The sequence below is a fragment of the Malaclemys terrapin genome, chromosome 1 (genome assembly GCF_027887155.1).
Source record: "Malaclemys terrapin pileata isolate rMalTer1 chromosome 1, rMalTer1.hap1, whole genome shotgun sequence".
In the NCBI taxonomy this organism is placed as follows: Eukaryota; Metazoa; Chordata; order Testudines; family Emydidae; genus Malaclemys; species Malaclemys terrapin.
This window is the reverse complement of record NC_071505.1, coordinates 84,385,239-84,397,552: the sequence shown is the minus strand read 5'-3', so window position 1 is coordinate 84,397,552 and position 12,314 is coordinate 84,385,239.

The window sequence follows — 12,314 nt, the reverse complement described above, 5'->3', positions numbered from 1 at the left end:
TCCCTCATGCCTGTCCTTGTTTATTCCTCAATGCTGAACCCACCAATTAGAGACTACACACTAGAGTGGATGTAGCCAGTTAGTTCAGTCCACAGCCAGAGGAAGTATTGGGAAAATTACCTCAGCCAAAACCCAGCCTGGAACTATGGACTTCCTGTGCAGGAATGCTGCCCACAATTTGAGCTGAATAAATCATTGATTTTTTTTTTTTTTTGGTTCGGTGGCAAACTGAAAAATCTGGAAAAAAATTGTTTCATTTCATAACAAAACAATTTTTTTCATATTTTCCTCACTGAAACATCATCAGCCACCTAAAAAAAAATTGTTCAGGTTGACCAAAATGTTTCTCACATCATTTCAAAATGTAATGTTAAAACAGTTCATTTCAAAAACATCAAAATTTCCCCCCCAAAATTTCAATTTTATTTTTGGCTGAAATTATGAGCCAGATTTGACCCAAATTCGCAAATAGTTTCAGTCCTCCTCCCCCCAGAAATGCATTTTTTGACAAATTTAATATTTGCTAAAAAAACTTTCCCCAGACCTACTCTCAGTATTGTGGGAATATTCATTTGAATTTTTAACTGAATTAACTTTAATCAAATTAGTATTTATATCCATTTACATTCACTCTTCATGAATTTTTTTAGCAGATGAGTTTACTGGCAGGAATTTGTTTATGAACAAATATTAGTGAATTTTTGCAGAAAGCAATCTTTGAACTCAAAAAATGTGAATACTCACAGAGTAAACCTTGTTCACAGAGTTACACTAGTCCAGCAATGGAACAGAAACATACTTTGTGACCTATTTTCCAATTAGCATAGCTCTAATTTCAAATAGCAAATACTCAGAATATTGTTCATGAATGAGTTACAGACTTTGTAGAAGTTACGACTTGAATAACTTGAGTAATTAACTCTTAGAAGACAAGTCGCAATCTGCTCACAGAAAATTCAAAACAGAATTCATTATTTGTTATGAATTGTTTGCCCACTTTCAAAGACTATACTCAGGTGAGCTAAAAGGGAGCTTCCCAGGGCCAAACCAATAGGCCCTGGACCAGTTTTAGTCTTGCATAGAAGCCAGCAAAGGGACTTTATAACGGTGACCTTGATTTTGGTTTTGGTTTTCTGCCCTTTCAGTGGTGAAGAGAGAACGGTAAGTGGTGTACTTTTTAATTATACCTAAGCAGAGCTGGTTGAGAATTTTCCATTGAAATATTTTTGATGGAAAATGCAGCTCCTGCAAACTTGAGATTTTCCATGCAAAAATTTCAACTATGGTGATATTTTTTTATTTTCCATTGGGAAAATTCAAAACACAGCATTTTGTTTCAGGTTGGGTGAACCTGAAAACATTTTTGTTTCAGGTGTGTTTCCTTGAGTTGCCAGGGTGCCTCTTGGGAGTTGGAGTTTGGGTATTCCATTTTTTTCTCCACAGGCTGGGCGCCCTCCTTGAACTACAGTTCCCATGGTACAGACTGTTTTGACGTGAAATCAGGGAAAACTAAACTGTTTCAACAGAGTTTCTCTTTGAAATATTTTGTCTGTACAAACTGAAAATTCAGCTGAAACTTCAGTGGGAGTCTCTGATTACATCTGGTTATAAAGCTAAGAAAATATTTGACCAAGTGGCTGCAAAGTGATTCAGCAGAATTTTACACAGCTGTAGGTATAGGCCCTGAAGCTATAGATTGTCTGTGGAATGGACTCATGCACCTGCATGGAGCCCCAATTAATCGGATCAAGCTCTGTGTGGGAACAAGGGACTACCCATCGCAAGTAGCTTGCAGGAGCCGAACCATAATGCATAAACAACGTCTCTGGTTTCTGAAGCTTGACAGAAAAATAAGTTCAAGGTCTTCATTTGGTTGCCTAGAATTTTACATTACAATGATTCAATGTGTGAATCATATTCAATGGTTGCAAAATGTATGATTTCATTGCACTAAAAGCCCTCTGAATGGTGCCCATTTAAGAATAAAGATGGTAACTCTCCTTCCAAGCATCTATGCCCTGCTGGATACCTAGTCATTGACTACTTTCCTCATTTTATTTCTAACACATTTTCAAAATTGATTCCCTTTTGCAAGCTTTTCTTTCAAGACGCTCAGGATTGTAAAGGGTTCGGCGGCAGATGTAACATCTGGTTTCGCCACTGAAAATGCAAGGGTGAAATGGTACGTACTTGAAAAGGAGAGTTTCAACATTTTATTTTAACATAAGGGTTCTTTCTTGCTAGGCTACTAATGAGAAGCCTGTACAGAAAAAAAAATTACACACACAGGTGGCAAAGAAATTGCAGAACAACTGTAAGATTCCCTTTAGTGAAGGCATATTAATGCCGACCTGCTGTTACACCAGGTTGCTGGCTCAGCTGTGCCAGGTCATTCCAAACATTCCCTCAGGACTTTTCTTTCCCAGTGAGAGTGGGAAGGCAATTTATCCAAGAAAGTCTGCTTTGGCTTGGCACTGGGAACTGAAAACTCATTTCAAGCACTTCTAATTAGATTCCAATTGATCTTTTATAATGGGACTTGAAAATTATTTAGCATTTTTAAGGTTAAAAACTTATAACATTTTTTTTCTTCATTAATACAGTCTCATATAATCCAGACTACTTTAAATCTGTACACAGATACAGTACATCCCTCACAAAATAAACCTAGAGCTTAACTACTGCCTTCTGTTTAGTCTCCATAATTCTGTTTAGTCTCCATAAGCAAAAACAACAAGGAGTCTGGTGGCACCTTAAAGACTAACAGATTTATTTGTAGATACAGACTAACATGGCTACCCCCTGATACTTGACACCATAATAAGCAAAAACAGATACATATGGAGACAGATCCTCAGCTAGTGAAGTCAATGGGGTTATGCTGATTTACACCAGCTAGGGATCTGGCCTATATTATTTTATTTTCCATATTACTGGGGAGAAGGAGTTCTTATTTGTTTCATAGGAGTAGTACAATATGCTACCCGAATAATTAGAAACGAACTAATTATGCAGAGTGTGTTTAAAATTTTATATTTAGTTGGTGATGCACTTTTAATTCAATCAATATGATATGACAGAGCATACATTACACTAGATGGAATATTAGGCACTTAGCAAAGCAAAATCCCTCCAATAAATCAAGAAGTGGCATTTTCTTTGCATAACACTTCCACCCGCAAATGTCCTATTAGAGTTGCATTTTATAACAATCACGATGTAGCATCCTTTCTAATTTTTCTTGACAGATTCTTTATTAGATATTGGGTAAAATTTTCAAAAGCACTTTAGGAACCTAAGCCCATTTTCCAAAGACACTAAGGTACGTAGGAGCCTAAATCTTATTGAAAGTCAATGGAATTTAGGCCTGTCCCTTTTGAAAATGGGACTTAAATGTTTTGAATATCCCACCCATCATCTATTACAAAAGGAATTTTCTCATTGAATAATTGACTATACTATTATTATTGTTACTTTTTTATTTTTGAGGCATCAGTTCCATAATAAACATCTGGTCACAGTTTAATATACTGTATAAATTCAGGTTCATTTACATTTATTGATAGAAACTGTTAATGAATTGATTAAAAACACCTTGCTAGTAAATATATTTCCCATCCTTTTTATTTAACCATTGCACTCTGCAAACTGGAATTTATTGTACCAACAACATTCAAAAATATAACTAACAATAAATGCAAATGTGACTAAAAGTGCTTTAATACACAGAACTTCTAATCACAACTGTCGTACTAGCAGCAGAAGCATTCTATGACCTGAAGTATTAAAGTCTCTGAGATCTTGTAACTTTCTCTTCATCAGTACTATTAGTGGGAAAGCTGTTGGGTCATAAATATCAATACACCACAATAACAGAACTTCAGACAGCACAAAGGGCATGAATCTGGTCTCAGTGACACTTGTGTAAGTCCACTGACTTTACTGGGATTGCTAATGACTCTTTTTGTGACGAAAGCTGAATCTGGTTTAATAAATCTGTGATTTTCCGTGCCTCCTTCTAAATGCAGAGAACCCATCTTCCTGACAAGCCTGCTTTATTGTGGTTTCCAATCAATACTGTGAAATATATAGCAAAATGGGGAGGGCAGGAGGGAGCAGTGCCTGAACTTCTTGCTCACCCTCTTCCTTGCAGAAGCTTGCAGAAGTCCCTCCACCCCATGCTGAGGGAAGAACAGAGGAGCTGTCCCATTCTGTGGCTCCCATCTGACCCCAGCAAGTATCCAAGAAATTATCCTCACAGGAGTTAATGCTGGTACAAAAAAAGTCATCCTCTGCTCTGTGTCTACAACCTGCTCAGAAGGTGTTTATGCAGGCACAGAGCGATGACACGAGAGGCTTTGCTGTGGTGCTGGTGGAAGTGGAGAGCACCAACCCTGTGGAAGATGGGTGCTGTTCGATTCTGCATAGTTTAAAGCAGTGGTGTCCAACCTGTGGACACTTGTGACCCTTCAGGCTCTAAGCTTTGGCCCTTGAGGGCAAGTGTGTTAAGAACATTTCACTCTGAATTGAAAATGAGTTTCCTGAGCTGCCCCTTGCTGCTTTTAGGTGGGATTCTTTGAATCAGCCCCAGTGCTATGGGGAAGAGGTCGGAGGCACTGCCACCAACTGCCTCCCCGGCAGCCCCAGTGGCTAGCTTCTGTATTGCAGGAGAGAGAGGAGACAAGAGCTCTGGTGGCTGTACTGCCTACTAAGCCTGGCCAGAAAACAAGAATTTTGTTTCAAAAATTGTTTTGTTTCCATGTTGGGACAAAACCAAGAACTTAAAAAAAAATCATGAAAAAACAGAGAGAGACTTCCCCACCTCACAACAGCAAATAGGTCAGTGGTGAGAGCACTCAGCTGGGATGGGAAAGACCCAGGTTAAAACCCTGATGCTGGTTTTAGTCATGGCTCCAAATCAGGTAGAGCAAGGGCTTGAACCTGGAGCCGTGACTGGAACCCACCTCAGGCAGTTCACCTTGGTCTCCCACATTCTAAGCCCCTTCTTTAACAACTTGGCTAACCTGAGGTTCTCTCCTGCTTCCTTCCCCCCGCCCCAAAATTTCATGCTGGATCTGAGAAACCTTTCCCAATCAGCTCTATTGCCTACTTGTCTCCTCGACAGTGGAAGGGAGATCTGAATAGGCGCTTGATCAGCTCTGCCTAAACCTAGGGGAGTGCCTAGCAAAAAAAAAAAAAAAAAAAAAAAAAAGGCTCCCCTCTCCCACCCAGGAGAGGAGAAACTGAGAACCAAAAACCAGGTCTGGCTCCCTGATTTTTTGCTCCAGCCCCAGTGCAGTAAGAGCAGGACTCCTCTAGGCTGGAAGTGTCCTCAGCAGGGGTCTTCTGCTCACTTTGCACCAACTGAGCAGCACAAAGGACATGGATCAGAGTGGAGAACATCCCCCTGTGTATTGACTGTAGCCCTGGGATGTTTTTGAGATAATACGTTTGGCTCTTGAGTTGGAAAGGATGGCCATCACCCATGAAAGAATGCTCCATGAAGGGAATCTTGCAGAATTCTCTGTGCCTCCCACCCCCACACAGATTTTATTGAAGGATTCAATATGGAGCTATGATTTCATTACCATCCCTACCACCACAAGGAAATAATGTGCAGTTATTTTCTATTTGATCTTTCATTTGTCATAGGAATTGCCATACTGAATCAGATCTTTTCCCCCCACCAGTCCAATAGCCTGTCTCTGGCCAACATCAAAGGCTCCCAAAGAAGGAGCAAGAAACACCATACTGGGCATTTAAAATATTTCCAGTTGATAAGGTATTTAAAGCACATTGCATTTCTGATATGTGTGATTACTACTTCCTTTCTAATGTATGTTTTGCACACTGCTAAACTAAAACAGCCAGAAATAGAATCTATTAAGTAAGATTGCAAGATAAACATTGGCATTTTGTTTCTAAAACTATATAAGTAATGGAAAGTAATTGGGCTACAGCGTAAAACATTTTTTTCTTTTGCACCTACCAAATCAAAAGGTCAGGTGTTGTGAAAGATTATAGTGGATTTAGGAAGAGAGACCAAACCCTCCACTATGGGCCTTATCATGAATAGATCATTTCTTTCTGTAATAAGGCAAAGAAGCAGGATTCACACTGCTGACACAACCAAAGAAAGCTGACTGGCATGTACAGCTACACGTATTATCATTAAACAGCATCTTTAAAATGCCAAACTTATTTACTGATCTTACAATTCTATGTTATCTCATACAAGCAACGGGAAAAGTAATACACTTTGTATAGATTAATCCTTGTAATTCTACACAACATACTGACAGAGATAACACACACTCACTTTGTCTTCTCATTATCTAAATAGACATGCCTTTCCCTAAGTCATCAACAGAGGTCATCACACCAATGCCCTTGTGAAATATTCATTAATCAAATAACTAATTTGAAATGGATCTTCAAAGCATTATTCACTCCCCATCATTCTTCATACATCAATTTAAATGCTTTATGTGTATAATGAGTAGGTTGATGTTTAATTAATTGTGAAAATGTGAATTAAAGCTAAATTACAAGATAAATTATTCCCTTGCACCCACACCAAAGAAGCTGAATTCTGTTCTGTTTGGAAATCTTGGGAAGTTTCTATAAAACATCTTTATCTATTAGCTTTTTACTGTAAGATTACTCTATGTCAGCTGGCCACATTGCTTAGTAAGTTACATTTTCTGTGCTGCTTCCTTTTCTCCAGTTGGAGTATAATCAAAAGTCAATGCAAATACAGATTTATATGTGTCTTAGGAAAATCTATTTGTAATTAAGAATAAATATGATGTATATTATTTCAAAGAAAACTCACAGACCCAAGACAGGGAGGTGTATTAGAGAAGTTCCTTCTCAGACTAGGTGATTCAGTACGCAGCACATAATTTTGTGAATCAACACTGAAGTAATGCCCCAGTGTGTTGTTTGCAAGGGGAACTGGATGTGCTGTCTTCTGGATGAGACATAAAACCACGGTCCTAGGCTTTCATGTTTATTAAAAGAGATGTTTTGCATGAATATGGGTTCTATCACCAGTGACTTAGAGAAGTGGCAAAATTGGTAATTACATTTTGTCTACCTAAAACCATGTGTCTTTATTTTTCAACTGAAGAAATGATTATTCACTGTTCTTCTTAAAAACAGTTGTGCATTGCTGCTGGTGCAAAATGGATGCTATTTCCTACCTTTAGAGGGCATTTCAGAGATGGATAACTGAGCCCGGTACAGTACAGTACAAGTGCTTTGGGATACTTTAAAACAACCATACCTCCTCAACATTTACCAGTGGAAAATATTCTATTTTATTTACAATTCAACAAGAGTCAGAACAAATACAAAAAAAAAATTTAGTTCAATGTGCCTACTAGATATATATGTTCTCAACATGTTCCCAAAATGATAATGGTAGGATTGTAACCCATTTTGATTGTAACACATAGTTCTTCTTTAATTTTAATTAAAAAATACATACTTTCTTAAAGGAGATTATTTTTTGGGAAGCTTCTTTAATGGAAATGGGACAAAGAAAAAGCACTCCTATTAGAAATAATATTTGTTCCCAGAAACAAACAAGACAAAAGCTGTGCAGAAGGTGAAATATTGAATTCTAGAAAAATTAGGATAGAAAGCAGACTTTCTAGCTTTGCTTTCTTACTAATAGATCACAGTCTGGTGGGGCACAAATTTATGGATGTCGTCAGTAAACTTATGATCCTTTCTCACACTCCCAGAACTCATTTGTGCACCTATAGCAAGGTGCTTAAACACATGTTTAAGCCTATCCCTATTCAGTAAAGCACTTACACATGTTCTTAGGTTTTACTGAGCATGTGTCTGAAGTTAAGCATGTCCTTCAATGTCTTGTTGAATAGGGATGGACTGCTGAATTGGGGGTCCTAAAGGATAAACTGTGATGGAGGATGTTGAATGGGGCTACTACTGGCCAAAATAAGGGCAGACAATATTTTAATCTTTCCAAAGTAAGTGTTAGCCAGTCTGGGGACCCTTTTCACAGGTGGGGCCTGATTCTGAGATGTGTTGAATAGCCATAACTCTCACTGACTCAGAATCAGGCACATGGCCAATAATGGGGCTCATTCTCTTATATCTGCTTTGTCTAAATAACAGAGAAAAAATACCAGTTAGAAACAATCAGTGCCATTTCAGCATCATAGCCCAGACTTCACTAAGAACTTGAGAACTGGCACATCAAGCAATAAGAGTTTTAAGGATGCCGACTATTAGTCGAGATGAATTTTCAGATGACATTATCATCAAAATACAGTACTGAAAAGCCAGATAGTCAAGCAGCATTTCATTAATTTTCTTGTTTGGGGAAAGTTCAGTAGTGAGTTTCAGATAAATCAAGAGTTTTTAATTTGTGTCTTGAATAATAAGTGCTTCTCCTCCTTCCCTCCACCTCCCTCCCCCCCCACACTGTCAGTATAATAGCCTTAAGGTCTACAAGCCAGGGATGCTAAGAAGGAGCATGTCCAAATTCCACTTCAGCACATTGCAGCCCTTAGCAACCAATAAAAAGCAACATTAATAAAGCTGGTCTCATCCAAGTCAAAGCAAATATCATTCAGAAGATGTAAAATACAGCAAGAGGGATTCAAATGCATGTCTCGTTAGCAGTGATTTATTTGTGAAATTCCTAGGGGGTGCAGATAAACACGGGTCTCAAAGCTGTAGATTGTGGTACAAAGTGTGCCATAATATTTTCAGCAAATGATGATTTAAACCATAGAAAACTATTTTTGTCCCTTTCCCTATATGTTTTCTGGCTGGGAAGTTACTGAACACCTTGTTTTAACAGATATTACCCATGATGAAACTGTTCAATGTAACTACAATTCCAGGTCACTGACAAGATGCCAGACATTCCCACCAAAGAGTCCTTGTAGATCTACTGCTAATAAGGAATGTGGTTTCTCTCATTTATGGGATAAGCTGTTAGAGGTAATTCAGATTCAGTAAATATAATTATAAATTATGTCTAGGACAAAAATAAATAGATTTAGCATCAGAACAAATCTCAATCCACCCACCATCAGGGTTCTCCAAATTAGTAACAGAATCAGAGATGGGAGAGAAAAAATATTAATTATATAATCTTGTGAATTTCTCTACAATACATTCTCAAGTGTTTTGTCTTGTCTAGCTGTAAATGGCTCATCAAATAGAGCTCCCAATGGTCCTGAGAGACATTTCCATAATTGAACAGACATCGCTGTTAGAATTTTTTCCTGATACTCAACCTAAATTTTCTTTTGCTCCATTTAATGCCATTATAGACCCTTTACCTCCATAAACAATTCCTCTTCTTCTTGGATGCATACCATTTGTCAAATACTTTACGCTTTCTTATCAAAAACAACCCACCTACCCCACTTATCTATCCAGGCAAAGCATATATATTTTGCCTATCATCCATTGCAAATTAGCCACTTATTTTTGTTTGCACTCTTTTCATTTCCCTTCAATTTTGTTCACTTTTCTCACGCCGAGTTGCCTCTAGATGTTCAGTACACTCATGAGTCTGGTTTTACTTAAACTCAGCTATACTTTTCTGTCTCATGTAATGTTACACTGTATCAGACATATGCCACTGCTACTAAACATATGTTTACGTTGTTGTCAGTTTTTGCTACAGTATCTTTACTAAGGCTGTATAAGGTTTCCATAATGTATTTCGGTCAAACACCATGTGTCTGTAAATATTAAGAAAATTCAGTTTGGGGAATTCGGAAGTTTTTTAAATGTATTGTTTTTAATTTTGTTTTTTATTATTTGTATATAAAATATAACCACATAACAAAACATATATAAATACATATACATTATATAAATACAATGCACAAGATGGAAATAGCATATACATAACAACATTCAATGTTCTTTATTTGCAAAACCTGGAAACAAAACAGAACCCTCAGAAGTCATGCAGGGTATCAATTATTAAAGTGACTAAATAGATAACTAAGTGAGAACATAACCTATGATTACTGGGGACTAATATTTACTAAACTGCAAAGGTAAGAAATAGTTTCATATGGGACCAGAGATCCTCATATTTTTTTCCCAAATGTTTCTATTCACAGAGTCATTATTTCCACTAGTGCAGCAGTAGAGACCTCACTAAGCCAGTCTGCGTATGAGGGAGGAACTGCAGCTTTCCATTTTTCTCAAAATAATTCTTCTGGCCACTAGCCAGTTACTGCAATCCATTTCTTACTGTTAACTAATAATACCAACTCATCCAGAACCTCTAACACCGAGAAGAAAAGATCGTCACAATTTTAGCTTTTGAGAGAGCACTAAATATGGTGTCCCAGAACTTATGTATTTTTTGGCGGGGATAGTGGACCTGCAAAGGCTGACATGTGGCTGTTTGTATCTCCAACATTTGCTGTGCATTGTCTGAAACAAACATTCTGGAATCCAGTAGTTCCTTTTTAATATCTTGTTCTGGAAGAATCACAAGGATAAAGAACATGAAGCATTTTTCACATTAAGCCAGAGAGGCTCCCAGGTTTCTGTTGAGAAAGTAAGACTAAGTTCTTTTCCCAGTCTTTCTTTGGGACTGAGATTGAAAGGGTACTGCAGAGCATTAAGCCATCTATAAATAATTCCTACGAAGTTACTTTTGCTTCCATATTTCTGTACATGTTCTCAAGGCGAGAGTGTTAAAAAAGACCAATTGTCCCCTATCCTTGCATGAATCTTTGAGTATGGATTGTAAGGTGATGGGTCACTCCTGTACTAGGCTCTAGTCCAGCGGTTCTCAAACTGTGGGTCAGGACCCCAAAGTGGGTTGCAACCCCCTTTTAATAGAGTCAACAGGGCTGGAGTTAGATTTGCTGGGGCCTGGGACAGAAGCCCGAGCCCAAACCTGAGCTCTGCATGGCAGGACTCAGGCTTTGGCTTCAGCCCTGGGTGGTGGGGCTTAGGTTACAGTTCCCCCCCCCACCTCATCCGGGATGGAAGACCTTGGACTTCAACTTTGGCCCCCCTCTGAGCCAAGGTGGTGGGGCTTGGGTGGGCTCAGGCTTCGGTTCCCCTCTGCTGAGGTTGTGTAGTAACTTTTGTTGTCAAAAGGGAGTCACAGTGCAATGAAGTTTGAGAACCCCTGCTCTAGCCAATCCACAGGCCAGACCAAGTATACAAGTCTCACAAGAGGAACAGCAGCTCAGTCTGGTCAATGTCACCCCAGGGCTTGGAACTCACTCCTGCCTGACAGTGGCAACAGATAGATAGATAACAATATTGTTGGGTGAGTTAAGTGTACCACTGTTGTAGCCCACTGTGGCATATAGGAGTGCTCAAAAAAGCAAAAGCAACTTTCCCTCTCCTGGCATTGACACCTCCTCATCAATTATTGGGAGTGGACCACATCTACCCTGATTGAATTGGCCATGTCAACACTGGTTCTCCACTTGTTAGGTAACTCCCTTCTATTCATGTGTCAGTATAATAATGCCTGCATCTGTAATTTTCACTCCATACCTCTGAAGAAGTGGGTTCTGTACCCACGAAAGCTTATGCCCCAAATAAATCTGTTAGTCTTTAAGGTGCCACTGGACTCCTCATTGTTTACATGAATAAAGCTTCCAAATTAACATGAAAACACCTTTGTTATCCCCCAATAATACAATCCTTGGTAACTGCCCTTCCAAAATAACCCTTAGTTTCTGTTAATCTGAAAACAATGTGAGACATGAATCTTGTCCAGTAATATTAAAAATAAGGACTTTTATTTGTTGGTATAATGTGTTGTGTTGCTAAGGGTGATGGGGCTTAAAGTAATCTCAGCATAATGCAAGGGCTTTAACTTTCATATCTGTGAATGGTTGGTATCATCAGTACACATGGACAAGCATCTCTAGGGTGGCCTGTAGTGGTCCCCCATTTATCTCAGCAACTCTTCTTGTACTTAGAACTCTTGCATATTCACCAGGCCTAGATTATTCCTCTCAGAGCTCTGCATCCTCTTTATACTCACAGTTGCTTCACCATTCACAGCTGATCTGGTGCCCCAGCCTCTGTGTTGCATTTATCTCTGAAACTCCACTCCCCAAATGCTCCATACCAACCTGGTACCTCTGAAAGAGGCTAGAACCTGTCTTATTCATGGCTCCTCCACTTGAAGTGAATTGTTAATAGAGTTTCTTAATGGGTTTTGCCAATCTGAAAGTAATTTGGAATACTCCCCTGAAATGTCTGTGGCCTTCAGCGTTCTAAGGGCTTCTCTATATGAGAAAGTTCTACTGCTTTAACTATACTAATATAGT